Source organism: Artemia sp. Qi Xiang Cuo, chromosome 20, assembly GCF_049724085.1.
Source record: "Artemia sp. Qi Xiang Cuo chromosome 20, ASM4972408v1, whole genome shotgun sequence".
NCBI classification, from domain to species: Eukaryota; Metazoa; Arthropoda; class Branchiopoda; order Anostraca; family Artemiidae; genus Artemia; species Artemia sp. Qi Xiang Cuo.
Genome location: NC_142813.1, coordinates 5,459,289 through 5,483,420, shown reverse-complemented (window position 1 = coordinate 5,483,420; position 24,132 = coordinate 5,459,289). Strand labels below are relative to the sequence as shown.

Sequence of the window (24,132 nt, the reverse complement as noted above, 5' to 3'; positions counted from 1 at the left end):
GATTTTATTAATAATATTTGATTTTTTAATGAAGTTGGGTTTTAGTTTTCAGAAATAAGAAGAATCATGTTTAAAATACATCTGATTTAATAAACAATATTTAATTTTTTTAATTAGGTAGGGTTTTAGTTTTCAGGAATAGGAACATCCAAGTGTAAAATACATTTGTTTCTATTAATAAAGTTTGATTTTTTAATAAATTTGGGTTTTAGTTTTCAGAAATTAGAACATCCACGTTTAAAATACATCTGATTATATTAATAGTATTTTATTTTTTCAAAAAAATAAAGTTGGGTTTTAGTTTTCAGAAATAAGAACACCCACCTTTAAAACACATCTTATTTTATTATTAATATTTGATTTTTTAATAAAGTTAGCTTTTAATTGTTCAGAAATAAGAACATCCACGTTTAAAATACATGTGATTTTATTAATAATATTTGATTTTTTAATAAAGTTGGGTTTTAGTACTCGGATATAAGGACATCCATATTAATTTTGACTTTTTGCATACCCCAATACTAAGCAATACTTTTCAAAAGAGATTATTCTATCATTACCATCACAGGCCCGTCATTTCGTCACTTAGAATATCATTTCCATCATACAGGTGTCATATTATCACTTCGAACAGACATTACTTTATTAATTTCGACTTTTTAGCATACTCCAATACTAAGCAATACTTTTCAAAGGACATTATTCTATCATTTGCCTCACAGGGCTGTCATACCATCACTTAGAATAGATATTATTTTATTAATTTTGAGTTAATGCATACTGTTGATTAAATACTGCAAATGGAGATACGTCATCCATGCATATGAAACTTGGCTCCCCTGGAATATTTGCGCAACTTTACAACCCAACTTGGGTGATGTACTGGCTGCACCAAGCCTGAAGACATACTGTGTGCACCCTTAGATAATCAGCTTAGCATAAGTGGGATAGACTACTGTGCAGGCATGTTTTAATTATATATTTAATATATAGAGTTGGTCACGTTAGGTAGTAATGCGTTCTGGGAAGCCTGCTTTCCATAATTCTCTGTTGTAGTTTCCATAATTTTGTTAGTAGAGTATTTTATTTTCATCATGTTTTGGTATACTTAATTATGATTAACCTAACTTCACTTCTTTAGTGTGGTCAGAATAACACATTAGTACCAAGAGTAATTTCATGATACCCTAAGCACATCTAGAAGCACAGGAGGATCTAAGGCAAGTGTCTAAAAAAATTGGATGGGGAAATAAGTGAGAAATATTCAGAAGAAACCCTGTGGGACTAGGGCAGAAACCAATAGGTAAATAATTGATACATCAAAAAATTGTACTAACAAAGCCATTTGAAAAATAGACAATATCAGTACACTTATGTGTGACTTAGAGCTGAGTTTGTTCCCATTGGAGGTGCGGGGGAGGGGCTTGATATGATGCATTTATGACCACAGTGATTATTATACTTTGAAGTTGCTTTTAACTAAAAATTTATTGGTAGACCTTTTTTCAATTCTTGCCTTATACTATAGGCTATCCATATTCAAATTTGTGAAAAGCTACTCAACTATACTTCTACCAAAGCAACCGTTGATTGGAAATAGATGCAACACCTTCTTGACTCTAACAGCTGTTTTTAAAATTAAGTTTTAGCACTAGAAGGTCATAAAATAAAATTATGACTTTATTTTACATCATGGAAGACATAGAATAGGTTAAGTCATAGAAAGTCATAAAATAGGTAAAGGTATGAAGAAGAGCTTACTGGAACATAATTTTGTCAATGAATTTATGAGTTAAGATTTAATTTAAATAAATACAAAGTCAACCTGGGGGGATTTTCCGGCGAGTATGGTTAGGTTAGGTTAGACTAGATTAAGTTAGGTTAAATTAGGTTAGGTTAAGTCAGGTTAGGTAAGTTAGGTTAGGTTAGCTAAGTTAGGTTAGGTTAGGTTAGGTTAGCTAGTAAACATCTCTCCATGTTTAAGTTAGGTAAAGTTAGGTTAGGCTAGATTAAGTTATGTTAGGTTAGGTTAGGTTAGCCTACGTACGCGCGCGTACGTAGGCTAACCTAACCTAACATAACTTAATCTAACCTAACCTTACCTAACTTAAACATGGAGAGATGTTTACTAGCTAACCTAACCTAACCTAAGTTAGCTAACCTAACCTAACTTACCTAACCTGACTTAGCCTAACCTAACTTAATCTAGTCTAACCTAACCATACTCGCCGGAAAATCCCCCCAGGTCGACTATGTATTTCTCTCTCACTATGCATGCTTGCGGCTGTAGCAAACGTACTCTATGGTTGCTCTTACACTGGAAGCAGCTTTCCCAGTGGTACTCCATGGTAGGTTATCGAGACTATCTAGTTTTTTGCGTGCGTTAAATCAGTCATTTTTTGCCATTGGAGGGATAAACGCCTACACCATATTTTTAAAAATAGACAAGAAAATGAATTATTCGAAGAAAGTGTGTGCTGATGATAAAGTCATTGTTGTCTTGAATGCTGACAAAGAGATATATTTGAACTATGAAACAAGTAGTAGTGGAGATCTTATTGGGAATGTGTGCATACGTTGTCATGACAGGGAGGAGTTAAATTCCTTTAGAGTAGTCAAAAATTTTCATCGTTCAAAAGGTGGATATGTGAAAGTATCATTTCCAGAGAAGTTAGTACTAAAAGAGAATGCCAACATAAAAATAATAGTTGATGAAAAGGGGCAACTTCTAGCTAATGTTTCTGGTAACATGTAAGCCGTTGATAGATCGTATTATTATCGTTCTGGTTTTAGAGTTCGAATGAAAGCAGAAAGTAAAAAAAGGCCCTACTTCTGCACCAACATTATAAATCATATCTTGTCAACGTGCCAGAACTGTTGCCTCTGTAAAAATAATGTGATAATAGACAGTGAAATTGCCGGTAAAATAAAAAGAGCACTGGCAGACAATATCACTAATGAATATAATGACAAATTGATCGGAAAAAGAAGCACAAGTGAGCATTATTACTACTATTGGTCAATGAATCAAATAATACCTGGGATGAAACGTGTATTGAATCAGTAGGTGACATTCCAGTGGAAATTGTATATGACTCAAAATGGATGAATGATTATTCTAGTGGTTATGAACTAAGAGAAGCGAGTAACTCTAGTATCAAGAGAGAGAACTCGATAAATTATTTTATGGAACAGATTCAGAATGTTCAATGTTGTTCAATAATGTTAATAATGTAAAATAATGTCTGTAACATATTTTTATGTTGTTACTTCAATAAAAATATTTTATGCATTACTTTGTTATATTCCTATTATCTTAGGAAACTTTAGCATGTTAGGCGCTTCGAATGTTTATTAAAAAGTTGAAGATTTTTCATTTTCGTTGAAAAAAATTAGAATTGAACTATAACTTTTTTCTTTTCTCTAAGAAAATTCAAAAGAGAACTTTAAATTTCTTTGTGTCTTTGTGAAATTAAGAACTGAAGTGGAAGATTTTTATTTTTCTCTGGAGAAATTAGAATTGAACTGTAAGTTCTTTAATAAAATTCAGACTTGAGTTAACTTTTCATGATCAAAGTATAACTTTTTCTATCTTCTATAAAAAATTTAGAACAGTAATTTAAATTTTTCCATCTCTTTGAGAAAAATCTGAACTGAAGTGGAAAGTTTTTATTTTTTCTTGGAAAATAGACTTGATCTGTAACTTATTTCTTTTTCATTGAGAAAATTCAGAAGAGAGCTTGAACTTTTCTTCACTTCGTTGAGAAAATGTAAAATTGAAATAGAACTGTTTATCTTTCGGGAAAATATTCACAACTAAGGTATAATTTTTCTATCTTCTAAGGAAAAAATTTAGAATAGAACTTTAAACTTTCTTGTGTCTTTGTGAAATAAAGAATTGAGAGGAAGATTTTTATTTTCTCTGGAGAAATTAGAATTGAAGTGTGTTCTTTGGTAAAATTCAGAAAAGAACTTGAACTTTTCTATGTTCTAAGAAAAATTTGGAACAGTATTTTATATTTTTTCATCTCTTTGAGAAAAATCTGAACTGAAGTGGAACCTTTTTTATACTATTTGGAAAAAATAGAATTGATCAATAACTAATTTCTTTTTTCATTGAGAAAATTCAGACTAGAACTTGAACTTTTCTTCACTTTGTTGAGAAGATTTAAAATTGAAGTAGAACTTTTTATATTCCGGGAGAATATTCACAGCTATGGTATAGCTTTTTCTATCTTCTACGGAAAAATTTCAAATAGAACTTTAAATTTCCTTGTGTCTGTGAAATTAAGAACTGAAATGGAAGATTTTTATTTTCTCTGGAGAAATTAGAATTGAACTGTAAGTTCTTTAATAAAATTCAGAAGATAACTTGAACTTTCTATCTTCTATGAAAAATTTAGAACAGTATTTTAAATTTTTTCATCTCTTTGGGAAAAATCTGAACTAAAGAGGAATCTTGAATGATATTGTGATGTGTAAAAAAGATGTAAAGTAAAGTTGTGGTGAAAGGGATTGGTACTTTAACTTGTAAAATGCGTGTAGGAGCGATATAGAAAAGAACTTGTTCTGAAATGCCTTTTGAAGACTATTGCTAGGTGTTGGGACATTCCAAATCCTGTAAAGTATAGTTCTGGGTGAAAAAGATGGGTACTTCAACTTGTAAAATGGGTTTAGGAGGGACAATAAGAAAAAAGTTGTAAAGTAAAGTTGTGGTGAAAAGGATGTGTATTTGATCTTGTAAAATGGGTTTGGGAGAGAAATTAAGAAAAGAACTTTTTTTCTGAAATGCTTTTTAAATACTATTGCTAGGTGTTGGGGCATTCAGAAAGCTTTAAAATAAAGACCTTGGGGAAAAGGATGGGTAATTCAACTTATAAAATGAATTTAGGAGGAGTATTAAGAATAAAAGAATTTTGTCTTAAATGTCGTTTGAAAAGTATTGCTTCGTGTGATGGCGTTCAAAAAAATGTAGAGTAAAGTTGTGTGTGAGAAGAATGGGTACTTTAGCCTCTAAAATGGGTTTATGGAGGACACTAAGAAAATAACGTGTTCTGAAATGCCTTTTGAAAAGTATTGCTTGGTGTTGTAGCATTCAAAAAGCTGTAAAGTAAAGTTGTGTGTGAAAAGGATAGGTACTTCAATTTGTAAATTGGGCTTAGGAGGTATATTAAGAAAATAACTTGTCCTGAAATACCTTTTGAAAAGTATTGCTTGGTGTTGGGGCATTCAGCTGTAAAGTAAAGTTGTGGGTGAAAAGGATGGGAACTTCAACTTGTAAAATGGGTTTAGGAAGGACATTAAGAAAATAACTTGTTCTGAAATGCCTTTTGAAAAATATTGTTTTGTGTTGGAGCATTCAAAAAAGCAGTATAGTAAAGTTGTGGGTGAAAAGGATGGGTATTTCAACTTGTAAAATGGGTTTAGGAGGGACATTAAGAAAAGAACTAGTTCTGAAATGCCTCTTGAAAAGTATTGCTTGGTGTTTGAGCATTCAAAAAGCTGTATAGTAAATTTGCGGGTAAAAGGGATGGGTTCTTCAATTTGTAAAATGGGTTTAGGAGGGACATTAAGAAAATAACTTGTTGTGAAATGCCTTTGAAAAGTATTGCTTGGTGTTGGGGTATTCAAAAAGCTGTAAAGTAGGGTGAAAGGGATGTGAACTTCAACTTGTAAAATGAGTTTAGGAAGGACATTAAGAAAAGAACTTGTTGTGAAATGCCTTTTGAAAAGTATTTCTTGGTGTTGGGGCATTCAAAAAGCTGTAAAGTAGGGTGAGAAGGATGGGAAAATCAACTTGTAAAATGAGTTTAGGAAGGACATTAAGAAAATAACTTGTTCTGAAATGCCTTTTGAAAAGTATTGCTTGGTGTTAGAGCATTCAAAAAGCTGTAAAGTAAAGTTTTGTGTGAAAAGGATAGGTACTTCAATTTTTAAATTGGGTTTAGGAGAGATATTAAGAAAAGAACTTGTTCTGAAATGCCTTTTGAAAAGTATTGCATGGTGTTGGGGCATTCAAAAAGCTTTAAAGTAAAGTTTTGGGTGAAAAGGATTGGAACTTCAACTTGTAAAATGGGTTTAGAAAGGACATTAAGAAAATAGATTTTTCTGAAATGCCTTTGAAATGTATTACTTGGTGTTGATGTATACAAAAAGCTGTAAAGTTAAGTTGTGAGTGAAAAAGATGGGCACTTCAACTTGTAAAAGGGGTTTAGGAGGGACATTAAGAAAAGAACTTGTTCGGAAATGCCTTTTGAAAAGTATTGCTTGGTGTTGGAGCATTCAAAAAGCTGTAAAGTAAAGTTTTGGGTAAAAGGGATGGGTACTTCAATTTTTAAAATGTGTTTAGGAGAAACACTAAGAAAAGAACTTACTGTGAAATACCTTTGAAAAGTATTTCTTGGTGTTGGGGCATTCAAAAAGCTGTAAAGTAAAGTTGTGGTTGAAAAGCATGGGTGCTTCAACTTGTAAAATGGGTATAGGAGGGACATTAAGAAAAGAATATATTCTGAAATGCCTTTTGAAAAGTATTGCTTGGTGTTGGAGCATTCAAAGAGCTGTAAAGTAAAGTTTTGGGCAAAAGGGATGGGTACTTCAATTTTTAAAATGTGTTTAGGAGAAACACTAAGAAAAGAACTTGTTCTGAAATACCTTTGAAAAGTATTGCTTGGTGTTGGGGCATTCAAAAAGCTGAAAAGTAAAGTTGTGGGTGAAAAGGAAGGGTACTTCAGCTTGTAAAATGGGTTTAGAAGGGTCACTAAGAAAAGAACTTGCTCTGAATGCCTTTTTAAAAGTATTGCTTGGTGTTGAGGTATCCAAAAAGCTGTAAAGTAAAGTTGTGGGTGAAAAGAATGGGTACTTCAACTTGTAAAATGGGTTTAGACGGGATATTAAGAAAAGAAGTTGTTCTGAAATCTATTTTGAAAGTATTGCTTGGTGTTGAGGTATCCAAAAAGCTGTAAAGTAAAGTTGTGGGTGAAAAGGATGGGTACTTCAACTTGTAAAATGGGTTTAAGAGGGACATTAAGAAAAGAACTTGTTCTGAAATGCCTTTTTAAAAGTATTGCTTGGTGTTGATGTATCCAAAAAGCTGTAAAGTAAATTTGTGGTGAAAAGGAAGGGTACTTCAACTTTTAAAATGGGTTTAGGAAGGACATTAAGAAAAGAACTTGTTCTGAAATGCCTTTTGAAAAGTATTGCTTGGTGTTGGAGCATTCAAAAAAGCAGCATAGTAAAGTTGTGGGTGAAAAGGATGGGTACTTCAACTTGTAAAATGGATTTAAGAGGGACATTAAGAAAAGAACTTGTTCTGAAATGCCTTTTGAAAAGTATTGCTTGGTGTTGAGGCATCCAAAAAGCTGTAAAGTAAAGTTGTGGTGAAAAGGATGGGTACTTCAACTTGTAAAATGGGTTTAGGAGGGACATTAAGAAAAGAACTTGTTCTGAAATGCCTTTTGAAAAGTATTGCTTGGTGTTGGAGCATTCAAAAAGCTGTAAAAAAAGTTGTGGGTAAAGGGATGGGTACTTCAATTTGTAAAATGGGTTTAGGAGAGACATTAAGAAAAGAACTTGTTGTGAAATGCCTTTGAAAAGTATTGCTTGGACTTGGCGCATTCAAAAAGATGTAAAGTAAAGTTCTGGATGAGAAGCATGGAAACTTCAACTTGTAAAATGGGTTAAGGATGAACATTAAGAAAACAACTCGTTCTAAAATGCCTTTTGAAAAATATTTTTTGGTGTTGGAGCATTCAAAAAAGCAGTAAACTAAAGTTGTGGGTAAAAGGGATGAGTACTTCAATTTGTAAAATAGATGTAGGAGGGACATTAAGAAAAGAAGTTGTTCTGAAATGTCTTTTGAAAGTATTGCTTGGTGTTGAGGTATCCAAAAAGCTGTAAAGTAAAGTTGTGGGTGAAAAGGATGGGTACTTCAACTTTTAAAATGGGTTTAGGAGGGACATTAAGAAAAGAACATGTTCTGAAATGCCTTTTGAAAAGTATTGCTTGGAGTTGGAGCATTCAAAAGCTGTAAAGTTGAGTTGTGGGTAAAAAGGATGGGTACTTCAACTTGTAAAATGGGTTTAGGAGGTACATTAAGAAAAGAACTTATTGTGAAATGCCTTTTGAAAGGTATTTCTTGGTGTTGAGGTATCCAAAAAGCTGTAAAGTAAAGTTGTGAGTGAAAAGGATGGGTACTTCAACTTGTAAAATGGGTTTAAGAGGGACATTAAGAAAAGAACGTGTTCTGAAATGCCTTTTGAAAAGTATTGCTTGGTGTTGAGGTATCCAAAAAGCTGTAACGTAAAGTTGTGGGTGAAAAGGAAGGGTTCTTCAGCTTGTAAAATGGGTTTAGGAGGGTCACTAAGAAAAGAACTTGCTTTGAATGCCTTTTTAAAAGTATTGCTTGGTGTTGAGGTATCCAAAAAGCTGTAAAGTAAAGTTGTGGGTGAAAAGGATGGGTACTTCAACTTGTAAAATGGGTTTAGAAGGGACATTAAGAAAAGAAATTGTTCTGAAATATCTTTTTAAAGTATTGCTTGGTGTTGAGGTATCCAAAAAGCTGTAAAGTAAAGTTGTGGATGAAAAGGATGGGTACTTCAATTTGTAAAATGGGTTTAGGAGGGACATTAAGAAAAGAACTTGTTGTGAAATGCCTTTGAAAAGTATTGCTTGGTGTTGGGGCATTCAAAAAGCTGTAAAGTAGGGTGAAAGGGATGTGAACTTCAACTTGTAAAATGAGTTTAGGAAGGACATTAAGAAAATAACTTGTTCTGAAATGCCTTTTGAAAAGTATTGCTTGGTGTTGGAGCATTCAAAAAGCTGTAAAGTGAAGTTGTGGGTGAAAAGGATGGGTACTTCAATTATTAAATTGTGGTTAGGAGGGATATTAAGAAAAGAACTTGTTCTGAAATGCCTTTGAAAAGTATTGCATGGTATTGGGGCATTCAAAAAGCTGTAAAGTAAAGTTGTGAGTGAAAAGGATTGGAACTTCAACTTGTAAAATGGGCTTAGGAAGGACATTAAGAAAATGACTTGTTCTGAAATGCCTTTGAAAGGTATTACTTGGTGTTGAGGTGTCCAAAAAGCTGTAAAGTGAAGTTGTGAGTGAAAAAGATGGGCACTTCAAATTGTAAAAGGGGTTTAGGAGGGACATTAAGAAAAGAACTTGTTCTGAAATGCCTTTTGAAAAGTATTGCTTGGGGTTGGAGCATTCAAAGAGCTGTAAAGTAAAGTTTTGGGCAAAATGGATGGGTACTTCAATTTTTAAAATGTGTTTAGGAGAGATATTAAGAAAAGAACTCTTTGTGAAATACCTTTGAAAAGTATTGCTGGGTGATGGGGCATTCAAAAAGCTGAAAAGTAAAGTTGTGGGTGAAAAGAATGGGTGCTTCAACTTGTAAAATGGGTATAGGAGGGACAGTAAGAAAAGAATATGTTCTGAAATGCCTTTTGAAAAGTATTGCTTGGTGTTGGAGCATTCAAAAGCTGTAAAGTAGAGTTGTGGGTAAAAAGGATGGGTACTTCAACTTGTAAAATGGGTTAAGGAGGGACATTAAGAAAAGAACTTATTGTGAATTGCCTTTCGAAAGGTATTGCTTGGTATTGAGGTATCCAAAAAGCTGTAAAGTAAAGTTGGGGGTGAAAAGGATGGGTACTTCAACTTGTAAAATGGGTTTAAGAGGGACATTAAGAAAAGCACTTGTTCTGAAATGCCTTTTGAAAAGTATTGCTTGGTGTTGGAGCATTCAAAAAGCTGTAAAGTAAAGTTGCGGGTAAAAGGGATGGGTACTTCAATTTGTAAAATGGGTTTAGGAGGGATATTAAGAAAAGAACTTGTTCTGAAATGCCTTTTAAAAGTATTACTTGGTGTTGGGGCATTCAAAAAGATGTAAAGTAAAGTTATGAGTGAAAAGGATGGAAACTTCAACTTGTAAAATGGGTTTAGGAAGGACATTAAGAAAATAACTTGTTCTGAAAAGACTTTTGAAAAGTATTGCTTGGTGTTGCAGCATTCAAAAAAGCAGTATAGTAAAGTTGTGGGTGAAAAGGATGGGTACTTCAACTTTTAAAATGGATTTAGGAGGGACATTAAGAAAATAACTTGTTCTGAAATATATTTTGAAAGTATTGCTTGGTGTTGAGGTATCCAAAAAGCTGTAAAGTAAAGTTGTGGGTGAATAGGATGGGTACTTCAACGTTTAAAATGGGTTTAGGAGGGAAATTAAGAAAAGAACATGTTCTGAAATGCCTTTTGAAAAGTATTGCTTGGTGTTGGAGCATTAAAAAGCTGTAAAGTTGAGTTTTGGGTAAAAAGGATGGGTACTTCAACTTGTAAAATGGATTTAGGAGGGACATTAAGAAAAGAACTTATTGTGAAATGCCTTTTGAAAGGTATTGCTTGGTGTTGAGGCATCCAAAAAGATGTAAAGTAAAGTTGTGAGTGAAAAAGATGGGTACTTCAACTTGTAAAATGGGTTTAGGAGGGACATTAAGAAAAGAACTTGCTCCGAAATGCCTTTTGAAAAGTATTGCTTGGTGTTGAGATATCCAAAAAGCTGTAAAGTAAAGTTGTGGTGAAAAGGAAGGGTACTTCAAGTTGTAAAATGGGTTTAGGAAGGATATTAAGAAAAGAACTTGTTCTGAAATGCCTTTTGAAAAGTATTGCTTGGTGTTGGAGCATTCAAAAAGCTTTAGAGTAAAGTTATGTGTCAAAGGTATGGGTTCTTGAATTTGTAAAATGGGTATAGGAGAGACACAAAGAAAAGAACTTATTATGAATTGCCTTTTGAAAAGTATTTCTTGGTGTTGGGGCATTCAAAAAGCTATAAAGTAAAGTTGTTGGTGAAAAGGATGGGAATTTTAACTTGTAAAATGGGTTTAGGAAGGACATTAAGAAAATAACTTGTTCTGAAATGCCTTTTGAAAAGTATTGCTGGGTGTTTGAGCATTCAAAAAAGCAGCATAGTAAAGTTGTGGGTGAAAAGGATGGGTACTTCAACTTGTAAAATGGGTTTAAGAGGGACATTAAGAAAAGAACTTGTTCTGAAATGCCTTTTGAAAAGTATTGCTTGGTGTTGAGGCATCCCAAAAGCTTTAAAGTAAAGTTGTGGTGAAAAGGATGGGTACTTCAACTTGTAAAATGGGTTTAGGAGGGACACTAAGAAAAGAACTTGTTCTAAAATGCCTTTTGAAAAGTATTGCTTGGTGTTGGAGCATTCAAAAAGCTGTAAAGTAAAGTTGTGGGTGAAAAGGATGGGTACTTCAGCTTGTAAAATGGGTTTAGAAGGGTCACTAAGAAAAGAACTTGCTCTGAATGCCTTTTTAAAAGTATTGCTTGGTGTTGAGGTATCCAAAAAGCTGTAAAGTAAAGTTGTGGGTGAAAAGAATGGGTACTTCAACTTGTAAAATGGGTTTAGACGGGACATTAAGAAAAGAAGTTGTTCTGAAATATATTTTGAAAGTATTGCTTGGTGTTGAGGTATCCAAAAAGCTGTAAAGTAAAGTTGTGGGTGAAAAGGATGGGTACTTCAACTTGTAAAATGGGTTTAAGAGGGACATTAAGAAAAGAACTTGTTCTGAAATGCCTTTTGAAAAGTATTGCTTGGTGTTGAGGTATCCAAAAAGCTGTAAAGTAAATTTGTGGTGAAAAGGAAGGGTACTTCAACTTGTAAAATGGGTTTAGGAAGGACATTAAGAAAAGAACTGGTTCTGAAATGCCCTTTGAAAATTATTGCTTGGTCTTGGGCATTCAAAAAAGTAGTATATTAAAGTTGTGTGTGAAAGAGATGGGTACTTCAACTTGTAAAATTGGTTTATGGACATTAAGAAAATAACTTGCTCTGAAATGCCTTTTGAAAAGTATCGCTTGGTCTTGAGATATCCAAAAAGCTGTAAAGTAAAGTTGTGGTGAAAAGGATGGGTACTTCAACTTGTAAAATGGGTTTAGGAGGGACATTAAGAAAATAACTTGTTCTAAAATGCCTTTTGAAAAGTATTGCTTGGTGTTGGAGCATTCAAAAAGCTGTAAAAAAAGTTGTGGGTACAGGGATGGGTACTTCAATTTGTAAAATGGGTGTAGGAGAGATATTAAGAAAAGAACTTGTTGTGAAATGCCTTTGAAAAGTATTGCTTGGTGTTGGGGCATTCAAAAAGCTGTAAAGTAAAGTTCTTGGTGAAAAGGATGGGAACTTCAACTTGTAAAACGGGTTTTGGAAGAACATTAAGAAAATAACTTGTTCTGAAATGACTTTTGAAAAGTATAGCTGGGTTTTGGAGCATTCAAAAAAGCAGTATAGTAAAGGTGTGGGTGAAAAGGATGGGTACTTCAAATTGTAAAATGGATTTAGGAGGGACATTAAGAAAAGAAGTTGTTCTGAAATGTCTTTTGAAAGTATTGCTTGGTGTTGAGGTATCCAAAAAGCTGTAAAGTAAAGTTGTGGGTGAATAGGATGGGTACTTCAACGTTTAAAATGGGTTTAGGAGGGACATTAAGAAAAGAACATGTTCTGAAATGCCTTTTGAAAAGTATTGCTTGGCGTTGGAGCATTCAAAAGCTGTAAAGTTGAGTTGTGGGTAAAAAGGATGGGTACTTCAACTTGTAAAATGGGTTTAGGAGGTACATTAAGAAAAGAACTTATTGTGAAATGCCTTTTGAAAGGTATTTCTTGGTGTTGAGGTATCCAAAAAGCTGTAAAGTAAAGTTGTGGGTGAAAAGGATGGGTACTTCAACTTGTAAAATGGGTTTAAGAGGGACATTAAGAAAAGAACTTGTTCAGATATGCCTTTTGAAAAGTATTGCTTGGTGTTGAGGTATCCAAAAAGCTGTTAAGTAAAGTTGTGGGTGAAAAGGAAGGGTACTTCAGCTTGTAAAATGGGTTTAGGAGGCTCACTAAGAAAAGAACTTGCTTTGAATGCCTTTTGAAATGTATTTCTTGGTGTTGAGGCATCCAAAAAGCTGTAAAGTAAAGTTGTGCGTGAAAAGGATGGGTACTTCATCTTGTAAAATGGGTTTAGAAGGGACATTAAGAAAAGAAATTGTTCTGAAATGTCTTTTTAAAGCATTGGTTGGTGTTGAGGTTTCCAAAAAGCTGTAAAGTAAAGTTGTGGGTTAAAAGGATGGGTTCTTCAACTTGTAAAATGGGTTTAAGAGGGACATTAAGAAAAGAACTTGTTCTGAAATGGCTTTTGAAAAGTATTGCTTGGTCTTGAGGTATCCAAAAAGCTGTAAAGTAAAGTTGTGGTGAAAAGGATGGGTACTTCAACTTGTAAAATGGGTTTAGGAGGGACATTAAGAAAATAACTTGTTCTAAAATGCCTTTTGAAAAGTATTGCTTGGTGTTGGTGCATTCAAAAAGCTGTAAAGTAAAGTTGTGGGTAAAAGGGATGGGTACTTCAATTTGTAAAATGGGTTTAGGAGGGAAATTAAGAAAAGAACATGTTCTGAAATGCCTTTTGAAAAGTATTGCTTGGTGTTGGAGCATTCAAAAGCTGTAAAGTTGAGTTGTGGGTAAAAAGGATGGGTACTTCAACTTGTAAAATGGGTTTAGGAGGGACATTAAGAAAAGAACTTATTGTGAAATGCCTTTTGAAAGGTATTACTTGGTGTTGAGGTATCAGAAAAGCTGTAAAGTAAAGTTGTGAGTGAAAAGGATGGGTACTTCAACTTGTAAAATGGGTTTAAGAGGGTTTTAAGAAAAGAACTTGTTCTGAAATGCCTTTTGAAAAGTATTGCTTGGTGTTGAGGTATCCAAAAAGCTGTAAAGTAAAGTTGTGGGTGAAAAGGAAGGGTACTTCAGCTTGTAAAATGGGTTTAGGAGGGTCACTAAGAAAAGAACTTGCTCTGAATGCCTTTTTAAAAGTATTGCTTGGTGTTGAGGTATCCAAAAAGCTGTAAAGTTTTGGGTGAAAAGGATGGGTATTTCATCTTGTAAAATGGGTTTAGAAGGGACATTAAGAAAAGAAATTGTTCTGAAATATCTTTTGAAAGTATTACTTGGTGTTGAGGTATCCAAAAAGCTGTAAAGCAAAGTTGTGGAGGAAAAAGATGGGTACTTCAACTTGTAAAATGGATTTAGGAGGGACATTAAGAAAAGAACTTGCTCTGAAATGGCTTTTGAAAGGTATTGCTTGGTCTTGAGATATCCAAAAATCTGTAAAGTAAAGTTGTGGGTGAAAAGGAAGGGTACTTCAGCTTGTAAAATGGGTTTAGGAGAGACATTAAGAAAAGAACTTGTTCTGAAATGCCTTTTGAAAAGTATTGCTTGATGTTTGAGCATTGAAAGAGCTGTAAAGTAAAGTTTTGGGCAAAAGGGATGGGTTCTTCAATTTTTAAAATGTGTTTAGGAGGGACATTAAGAAAATAACTTGCTCTGAAATACCTTTGAAAAGTATTGCTTGGTGTTTGGGCATTCAAAAAGCTGAAAAGTAAAGTTGTGGGTGAAAAGAATGGGAAATTCAACTTGTAAAATGGGTTTAGGAAGGACATTAAGAAAATAACTTGTTCTGAAATGCCTTTTGAAAAGTATTGCTGGGTGTTGGAGCATTCAAAAAAGCAGCATAGTAAAGTTGTGAGTGAAAAGGATGGGTATCTCAACTTGTAAAATGGGTTTAAAGAACTTGAACTTTTCTTCCCTTCGTTGAGAAAATTTAAAATTGAAGTCGAACTTTTTATCTTCGGGGAAAATATTCACAATTATGGTATAGCTTTTTATATCTTCTACGGAAAAATTTCAAATAGAACTTTAAATTTCCTTGTGTCTTTGTGAAATTAAGAACTGAAGTGGAAGATTTTTATTTTCTCTGGAAAAAATTAGAATTGAACTGTAAGTTCTTTAATAAAATTCAGAAGATAACTTGAACTGTCTATCTTATATAAAAAATTTGGAACAGTAATTTAAATTTTTTCATCTCTTTCAGAAAAATCTGAACTGAAGTGGAACCTTGAGTGATATTGTAGTGTGCAAAAAAGTTGTATAGTAAAGTTGTGGTGAAAATGATGGGTACTTCAACTTATCAAATGGGTTTAGGAGGGACATTAAAAAAAGAACATGTTCTGAAATGCCTTTTGAAAAGTATTGCTTGGTGTTGGAGCGTTCAAAAAGCGGTGAAGTATAGTTCTGGATGAAAAAGTTGGGTACTTCAACTTGTAAAATGGGTTTAGGAGGGACATTAAGAAAAAAAGTTGTAAAGTAAAGTTGTGGTGAAAAGGATGGGTACTTCAACTTGTAAAATGGGTCTAGGAGGGACGTTAGGAAAAGAACTTGTCCTTAAATGACTTTTAAAAAATATTGCTTGATGTTGGGGGATTCAAAAAGCCTTAAAATAAAGTTGTTGGTGGAAAGGATGGGAAATTCAAATTGTAAAATGGGTTTAGGATGGACATTAAGAATAAAAAAACTTGTTCTGAAATGTCTTTTGAAAAGTATTGCTTGGTGTTGTGGCGTTCAAAAAGCTGTAAAGTAAAGTTGTGGGTGGAAAGAATTGGAACTTCAACTTGTAAAATGGGTTTACGAAGAACATTAAGAAAATAAATTGTTCTGAAATGCCTTTTGAAAAATATTGTTTGGTGTTGGAGCATTCAAAAAAGCAGTATAGTAAAGTTGTGGGTGATTAGGATGGGTATTTCAACTTGTAAAATGAGTTTAGGAGGGACATTTAGAAAATAACTTGTTCTGAAATGCCTTTTGAAAAGTATTGCTTGGTGTTGGAGCATTCAAAAAGCTGTAAAGTAAAGTTGTGGGTAAAAGGGATGGGTACTTCAATTTGTAAAATGGGTTTAGGAGGGACATTAAGAAAAGAACTTGTTGTGAAATGCCTTTGAAAAGTATTGCTTGGTGTTGGGGCATTCAAAACGCTTTAAAGTAGGGTGAAAAGGTTGGGAACTTCAACTTGTAAAATGAGTTTAGGAGGGATATTAAGAAAAGAACTTGTTCTGAAATGCCTTTGAAAAGTATTGCTTGGTGTTGGGGCATTCAAAAAGCTGTAAAGATGGGAACTTCAACTTGTAAAATGGGTTTAGGAAGGACATTAAGAAAATAACTTGTTCTGAAATGCCTTTGAAATGTATTGCTTGGTTTTGAGGTATCCAAAAAGCTGTAAAGTGAAGTTGTGAGTGAAAAGGATGGGCACTTCAACTTGTAAAATGGGTTTAGGAGGGACATTAAGAAAAGAACTTGTTCTGAAATGCCTTTTGAAAAGTATTGCTTGGTGTTGGAGCATTCAAAAAGCTGTAAAGTAAAGTTTTGGGTAAAAGGGATGGGTACTTCAATTTGTAAAATGGGTTTAGGAGAGACATTAAGAAAAGAACTTGTTGTGAAATGCCTTTGAAAAGTATTGCTTGGTGTTGGGGCATTCAAAAAGCTGTAAAGTAAAGTTGTGGGTGAAAAGGATGGGAACTTCAACTTGTAAAATGGGTTTAGGAATGATTTTAAGAAAATAACTTTCTCTGAAATGCCTTTAAAAAGTATTGCTGGGTGATGGAGCATTCAACAAAGCAGTATAGTAAAGCTCTAGGTGAAAAGGATGGGTGCTTCAACTTATAAAAGGTGTTTAGGAGGGACATTAAGAAAAGAATATGTTCTGAACTGCCTATTGAAAAGTATGGCTTGGTGTTGGAGCATTCAAAAGCTGTAAAGTAGAGTTGTGGGTAAAAAGGATGGGTACTTCAACTTGTAAAATGGGTTTAGGAGGGACATTAAAAAAAGAACTTATTCTGAAATGCCTTTTGAAAGGTATTGCTTGGTGTTGAGGTATCCAAAAAGCTGTAAAGTAAAGATGCGGGTGAAAAGGATGGGTACTTCAGCTTGTAAAATGGGTTTAAGAGGGACATTAAGAAAAGAACTTGTTCTGAAATGCCTTTTGAAAAGCATTGCTTGGTGTTGAGGTATCCAAAAAGCTGTAAAGTAAAGTTGTGGGTGAAAAGGATGGGTACTTCAACTTGTAAAATGGGCTTAGGAGGGACATTAAGAAAATAACTTATGCTGAAATGCCTTTTGAAAGGTATTGCTTGGTGTTGAGGTATCCAAAAAGCTGTAAAGTAAAGTTTTGGATGAAAAGGATGGGTACTTCAACTTGTAAAATGTGTTTAGGAGGGTCACTAAGAAAAGAACTTGCTCTGAAATACCTTTTGAGAAGCATTGCTTGGTGTTGAGGTATCCAAAAAGCTGTAAAGTAAAGTTGTGGGTGAAAAGGATCGGTACTTCAACTTGTAAAATGGGTTTAGAAGGGACATTAAGAAAAGAAGTTGTTCTGAAATCTCTTTTGAAAGTATTGCTTGGTGTTCAGGTATCCAAAAAGCTGTCAAGTAAAGCTTTGGGTGAAAAGGATGGGTACTTCAACTTGTAAAATGGGTTTAGGAGGGATATTAAGAAAAGAACTTTCTCTGAAATGCCTTTTGAAAGGTATTGCTTGGTGTTGAGATATCCAAAAAGCTGTAAAGTAAAGTTGTGGGTGAAAAGGATGGGTACTTCAATTTGTAAAATGGGTTTAGGAAGGGCATTAAGAAAAGAACTTGTTCTGAAATGCCTTTTGAAAACTATTGCTTGGTGTTGGAGCATTCAAAAACAATTTTAGGGATTGGTCTATAGAATAGTAAAATTGTATAAATTTGATTATAAGTATGAAGTTTGAGCTGAATTGTTTGATATTGATTGTTTGATACTGATAATTGTTTGAATAGGACTGATTTTATTCCGCTGCGACTGTACTTCGGAGCGTGCACGCGCCGACTGGATTCGGTAGAGAACGTTCCTACCTAACGAACCAGTAGCTAGTCAGTTGTCTCCAAGCACCTGGAGAGTCAGGACCGTCATTTTTACGTGACGAGGTAGTTTTTAATGTTGATAGTTTTGACTTTGACTACTGTTATGCGCCTTTTTTGACTGTATGCAACTCTTATAGCACATAACTTTGTACATAAAATACTGTAGTATCATGAAATAGTATTGTATATGATACTATAGTATAAAGTCTATAACACTGCTCAATTTGCCGCTTGATTTGATTCACTAGGCAGTAGTGGTTTTGGTACCGGGACTTTTGTTGCTGAATGCAAGCATTACGCTAGCTTTTGGATAAGAGCTCAACGCAGGAGTGCAATTTGCTATTGAGCAGGGGGGAGCAGCAACAGCCCCAGGACCTGAGTTTCCCCTCTTCCCCATCTGATGAAAATCTTCAAAAATCTTTACAAAACCAAGATAAGCCTGCATAATTGAAGCATCAACAGAAATGGGTCAGTTCTCTTTAGTATATTTTTGCCTTTATGGTACTATATGGCTGATTTTTTCAATTTTGACTGTTATTTTCACTTGATTGGGAAACTTTTTCCAGCTTTGCCCTCCCCCCCCCCAGAATTTTGACAAAATTGCGCCTCAATTTGGTATGAATGATCTTAATTGATGATTTGAATAATAGGATGAAACAGAGGACAGTAAAATTTTTTTTTTTTAATTTGATCACATGAAACACAGTTTATATAATTATCCACTAAGCTTATCGCAGATTATTTCTGGTCTTCGTTCTCGGTACGAACAAAAAGCTCCTCCCACTTCTTCGTGCAGTTATGGATCAGTGTCTTTGCGTCTATCAATGAGAAATGGTTACAAAGTGCATTATTCGTAACAGCGGGTTTCCACTTGTTTCCGATTGTTTCGCGTCTGACTTGTCTACCCGTGAAAAGATCTGATGCCGCTTATTTTTCTACGTTCTCTGGAGCACTCGCACCCCGGTCCGGGTTTTTATAATGGGTGAGATAGGGATCATAATTCCAGAGTGATATTACATCATCCATATAACGCCCCCAACAGACATGTTTTAAAAATATGAATTTAAAGGCCAATTTTCAAGGTGTTCTACATAAAGGTTCGCTAATAACCCGGATAGCGGTGCTCCCATAGGGAGACCATTTTTTGCTGATAAAAAGAATTACGAAACTGAAAATAAATTGAATACTTATTACAAATTTTTACAAGGGACATTAAAACCTCGCAATCTATTCCTGTTGTTGAATCTTTAATTAAATGAAAGTTTTCTTCTATTTTATTTTTTAATAACTGCTCAGATATTGCTACATCAATTATTGTATACACAGAAACTATGTCAAAACTACTTACTATTGTATTTTCTGAAATTCTTACACTTTTAAGTTTTTCTACTAAATCTACCGAATTACATATGTGCAACTTTTGGAAATAAAGCAAAGGTTTGAAGGCTGTATATAACGACTTTCCAATATTGGAAGCAGGGGCTTTCGTACATACTACAATTAGCCTTAAGGGAATACCTTGCTTATGTAATTTGGGTAAACCGTAAAACTTTGGGCAAAAGCTACCTCGGGGGAGAAATTTATAATACAATTGTGGGGTGATTTTGCCATTTTGTTTTAGATTCTTTAATTCGGTTATAATTTCATTCTCAAACTTAGCAGTATGGTCGTGAGTCATGGAAGTATATGTATTTGTGTCTTAATGACACAAACACATATACTTCCATCTGTAATTCAAAGGGCATTATGCTGCAAGACATCCATTTAACATGGAAGGTTTGGAGCTTTTTTTATGTTATTAACAGTCAATTAATGTTTTAATAGGCATCAACGATAGGGCACAGTCTATTATATATATTTTACGGCGTCGGCAATGCTAGAAGAAACCCTTCTATGGTATTCTACCCCCCCCCCCCCCCCCATCTATGAGTAAAAATGCTAGAGATAACCTATTTATATACATCCACCTTGTTTTATTTAACGACTGAGGTATCGGTTAAACTTTCAGAGACAGTTTGGCTGTAAGGAAGGGGGCGAGACATGTTTCTGGATTTTGTGTTGGGGGGATGGCAAGACAATTCTCTTGTCCTCACTGCGACTTTTTTGTTATACGTCTGTCATCAGCTAGGCTTCTGGCTGGGGGGGGGATCAAATCAATATTGGCGGAACCCCTTCTTTTTTTCCCTCACGCAGTTTTAAGATAAAATGTGGTCTAGATTTATTATTCCTGAATTTAAAGTTTTGCCTTATTTTTATTTCAGTACGGATACTTAAGCGATATTGTGGCAAAAATCTTAAGCATGCATTCTCCGACAGTAGAATTCAAACACTATTTTTATATGTGCCCCATTTGTGGAAACAATGGTGAGGATCTGCTTCACTTCATGGCTCATGGCTGTCTTCATGGTTTATGTCACTTCATGGCCGTCCTGAATTACAGGATTGAAGAAAAAAAATTATTAGTTTTGGGACATGGGAGGGGTTGGTCTCAGTAGTGGGATCAAAATATTACGGAAAAATAAAACAAGATTACAAAATGCATTAAATTGGGAATAACCCATAGAGAGACTTCTTTAAGGAAAGGGGGGGGGAGTGCTTGAAGAAATGTTGATTGTGTGAGAGTTTTCTTCTCTGTTCGTTATTTTTCTTTTTTGTAGCCATGGCCTATGTGGCTTCAAAGCATCAAATATTTATCTATCTATTGTTAGTACTTGTGTGAGTATTAAGTATTTGTCATTATGGTATTATGCGGCTTAATATGGGTTTTGTTTTTGCTATTGTTATTGCTGTTATGGTATTGTTAGGTGTGTTATACAGTATCCGTAAGTGTTTTTGTTGTCTTGTTTTTGCCTTGTCCCAAAGAGGCTTTACCCGTAATAAATATCTATTTATCTATATCTAGATGCAAATTGGCTATTAATTATCTTTCAGAACAAAATACAAATGATTTGTTGATAACAAAAATTACTTGACACAATATTGCTTTTTTTAAGTTGAACATTACCTTGGGCTATATCAGATACCTCAGGTTTAGACAATATTCTCCTTCTAAACCTAAACCTCTACTCTAGCACTATTTTACTTTACCACTCACGCTTAAGCTTCTTGGGTCCAAACTTTTTTGTGTCTTCACTTATTTCACAACTTTAGCATAATAATTTGATCGATCTAAAAATATTGAGATTTAGCATATTTCTTACAATATTTCTATATAACCTTTCATCTACATGACATTTATCATATTGAAGCAATGCTATGGCTATTGGTTCTTGAAGCAGAGGTTAAGCTTGGTCTTTGCAAGAGAGATTTGTCAGTTTAGTACCATATAGACCATAAAATTAATATATCTAAATACTTTTTTTTATCCTAAAATATTTACCCAAGACTAATATGTATAATTTTTTTCTTGAGACATTGTTTCATTGCCACATGCTATTTCTATCATTTATTTTTCACCCACTATGCAATAGTATTATACGTGGGGTGACACAGCAAAAACACATAAAAATGCAAATCAAAAGCATGTCGAGTAACACATAAAAATAAATGAAAAGAGAAAAAGGAGAAAAAAAACATAAAAGGAAGGAGAAAGAGGAAAGAAAAGAAAACATTCATGACGGAAACAAACAAATGAGACACAAAGCTAATGTCAAGGAGCCTAATCTAACTTCAAGCTAATAAGTTTTCCCAGAAAAATTTATTTCTGTCACAATAAAAATTGACTTTTTTTATTTAAACTTTGCAATAGTATTTTTTATGCTCATCCGCCGAAAATCAAAACAATTTATGTGCGTTATAACAGTTTGGGCTCGATTCACAAATTAGGGTTATTGGTCCCGCTACAACAATTATTGACATCTCTATACCCCATAGATATTTCAATTTATTTTTAATACAAAATTATTTGGACCATAATTTTCTATTTAATGTCATCCAGTTTCAGTCTCCCAAACAGTTCAACGCTGTATCCTGGGAAACTCAAGGTTTGACAACCCTCTCACCACAAAGTGTGAAGATACACCAACTGCGCAAAATCGAACTAATTTGATTGTTGAATTGCATTCGTGATATTAAAAGTGAATTAAATTAAACTAAAAAATGCATTGTCTTTCATTTTTGTAAACCTTATCTTTAAAAAGTTTAAGCTTGCATTTTACAATCCTTTTTACTGTCATTAATCTTCTACTACTAACAGCTCATTGCGGCACCAAGCTACATGAGGTCATGACAACTGGGTTTGCTCCTCCTCCACCAAAAGCGATTCAAAGCTTCCCTCTTTCATCCTCGCATGACAACGAGGGTAATATCATCCAGTTGACAGAAAATCAGCGAACATGAAAAAAGCAGATACTTCGGCAAGGACCTTTGCCAAGCCGTTTTCAGTAGGCTACTAAAAATAACTAACATTTTGAAATGAGGTCATCCCAATCCGCAAGTGTCATATGGAGTCTGTTAGACTTTTACGCATTTAAACTAGTATTTATCTAGATTATACCTAATGTTAACGACATCCGACCTATCTTGAAGTCCTAGAACTGTGGGAGTTACTTACGTGTTTTTTTAAGAAGAAGAGGAAGCCATCTATGCCAACCAACACCTTTTATTGAATTCCTGAGGCTCTCCACCCTCTATTGTATTTCTTTGATCTTTAAGGTCTTACAACACATGTCTTTTAATAACCAGCAAAATCGATCATAGATCGTCTGCTTAAATTAAAACAGAACTTAACTTAGAATCAATTACTTAAGCATTACAACTACCCAAATAAAGTAAAATATGAATTTCAGAGGAATTAAAGTTTATTAAGTTTATTAAAGAAATTCCATCAAGTAATTTAAGTGGAACAGGAGTAAATACACAAAAGCTTTCAAATAAATATTTTTCTCAGAAAAAAATGAAATAAGAGCAGATCAAACGTCAGAAAATAATACTGCGCTCTGTTTCCCACTTCCCTATTTAACACACACTTTGGCCTTTCATAGAGTACATTAGTCAACGCTTTTCCAAGCGTTTCAGTAAATACACTAAGAGCACTAAGAACTGCACACACAAGAAATTACCGGCAAAAGCATCACATCTAGAGACACGCATAGATTAATACACAAAAATGGACAGAAAACACTGAATATTACTAAATAAATTTCTTCAATATATAAAAAAGAAGAGCAGATTAGGCAATATATACAAAACACTATGCTAGGAAGTTGTTCATTGGGGTGTTCAGCCTAGACTTATCGATAGTAATTCTATCCGGACTTGGAACTAGACTAGGAATTGCTTTCAAATTATTATTTTTTCTGTGAGCTTAGCTTTGAACAAGTAAAACTACATCCACACTTTTCAACAAGTCAAAAGTAAACTCGAATAGAGCGACAAAAAAATAAAAAAAAGGTGTGTAATTTGGCGCTTTGGACTATATTCAGCTTACAATCGAAATTTTTATAATAGACCAAATCGAGTGAAGATTAACTTCATCTTCAGTGTTAATGTAAACGTTTCAGACCAGGCTTTCAATCTTTTCGCCTTTTATGTTTTCCTTTCTGCAGCACAAGTGAGAAAAAATAACAACAACATAGGTTGTTTATGAATCCTAGTTTATATCTAGAAGATGCAGAGAGAGAGAGAGAAGAGAGGGGCCTGCTTTGATATGACCAAACATATATACATAAAGCCATGCATCTTTACTACCCATAAATATTTATAAAGCTATGCATCGACACCATACAAAATTATTTTGAAGAAGATATTGATTATTTTTCTACATACAATTAATTTTTTTTACACAAATTTATTTCATAGAAATTATTGAAGTATAGAATTATATCTATGTAAGGTTGATTTTAGTCTTCCAGTAACATGGCAAGGCTTTCTTAATCTATTATCTAACCCGTTAGAATAGTTTCCACCAACGTCCTGAACATTTTCTTTCCAAGGTGAATTATGCAATCAGAGTTTCGATACAGTTAATCGACAAATTTACCTAGTCAAATTAAGGAAAAATTTTAATGCTTACCTTCTATAAAGAAAGATAAAACTGGCAAATAATTTCCAACTGAAAATACTCACTATGGGCATATTGTCCTATTTTCGCACGCTTACAGCATTTTTTTTAATATAAAGAACCATTTAAAACAAATTTGAAAAATGTAGCTTTATAGAAGGACTGAATCTCAGCTATCTAGCAATGGAAAATTTTCAGTCATACATTAAAAAAATTAAAATCACTGGACTGCAGAGAAAAAGCATACGAAAACTTTAACAGGGACCATGAACCTAAAAATTTATCAGATGACATGTTGTCATTTCAGCAATTTATGCAAAACTAACTAGCTATATGACTATACTAGTTAGCTATAACTATAACTAGATAGCTA

The 24,132-nt window shown here is 33.9% G+C and overlaps 1 protein-coding gene across 1 annotated transcript in view; it reads left to right on the top strand.

Annotated features, from left to right (window-relative positions):
* The window catches only part of LOC148939800 (uncharacterized), an 82,890-nt gene extending 62,614 nt beyond the window's left edge, over positions 1–20,276 (top strand). The window contains exon 2 of the transcript XR_016143436.1: positions 20,020–20,276. The gene's annotated coding sequence lies outside the window, so the exon portion shown is untranslated. The remainder of the gene's footprint in view (positions 1–20,019) is intronic.
* Positions 20,277–24,132: the final 3,856 nt, after the last annotated feature.